The sequence below is a fragment of the Nematolebias whitei genome, chromosome 1 (genome assembly GCF_014905685.2).
Source record: "Nematolebias whitei isolate Nwh7 chromosome 1, NemWhi1, whole genome shotgun sequence".
NCBI classification, from domain to species: Eukaryota; Metazoa; Chordata; class Actinopteri; order Cyprinodontiformes; family Rivulidae; genus Nematolebias; species Nematolebias whitei.
This window is the reverse complement of record NC_056498.1, coordinates 64,741,373-64,742,735: the sequence shown is the minus strand read 5'-3', so window position 1 is coordinate 64,742,735 and position 1,363 is coordinate 64,741,373.

The following is a 1,363-nucleotide window of genomic DNA, read 5'->3' as shown; positions in this document are numbered from 1 at the left end:
TATATATATACACACACATACATATATATATATATACACATCTGCAATATTGCGTGGACATCGGGGGAAGTTCCCCTGGATTGGCAGACCGGGGTGGTGGTCCCCCTATTCAAAAGGGGGGACCGTAGTGTGTTCCAACTACAGGGGGATCACGCTCTTAAGCCTCCCTGGTAAGGTCTATTCGGGGGTTCTGGAGAGGAGGTTCCGTCGGATAGTCGAACCTCGGATTCAGGAGGAGCAGTGCGGTTTTCGTCCTGTTCGTGGAACACTGGACCAGCTCTACACTCTCAGCAGGGTCCTGGAGGGTGCGTGGGAGTTTGCCCAACCGGTCTACTTGTGCTTTGTGGACTTGGAGAAGGCGTTCGACCGCGTCCCTCGGGGAACCCTGTGGGGGGTACTCTGGGAGTATGGGGTACTGGGCCCTTTGATACGGGCTGTTAGGTCCCCAAAGTGCTTTACACTACAATCTGTGCCCTCATTTACCTCCACACACACATTCATACAGAACTCTACTAGAGCTCTACAAAGACTAATCAGTACTTTATCACATTCATACACTGATGAGACACACATTGGAGGCAATGAGGGGTTCAGTGTCTTGCACAAGGACACTTTAGCACGTGACTGCTGGTGAAAACGAACCCCCAACTCTTGCATTGGAGGACAACTGCTCTAACAACATATTTTTGGTAACATAAAAAAAATAAACGACCATCTTTCTGTGGCAGGTGCAAATAAATGGTGGTGACATACTTTTAAAAAATGCTGGTGCGTCAGTAATCGGGAAGTGACGGCCTGTACCTGCTCTTTGGTCGTGAGCGACGTCTTCCCGGGAAAAGTTTTGCTGCAGCCAATGGACTTGGGAAGCTGTCTGGGTTTTACCGCTTCAAACTCAATCCCTCGACACAAGTCATACAGCCACTGGCTGCAAAACAAAAACATTTTAAAGGTTTCATAAAGATTAAAGAAAAACATCTCGAGTTGATCACTTTGAGCACTGAAGGTCCTGACAGCAACATACGTACATGACCCAAAATGTCAAACAAACTGGAGAAAACTTAATGATGCGTATGAACCGTGGATTATTATGGGGTTAATAATTAATCAGATGCATGGCTGCACTTATTTAACCTGTTGCAGTAAATAACACAGAATTAAAACAGTACCTGAGAATGCTTCAGCTACATTGCCACTATTTCTTAGTAGCCAGTAAACATGTTCTCTCTTAAAATTGAACCAATTCAAAACATTGTAGTCACTATTCATGTTGCGAACACACAGAGTTGAAAAATAGAGCCTAGTCGCAAAACTATAATTATCCTCCATGCAGGAGTTTGCTCAGCTAGTCATCCTGTGTATTTTC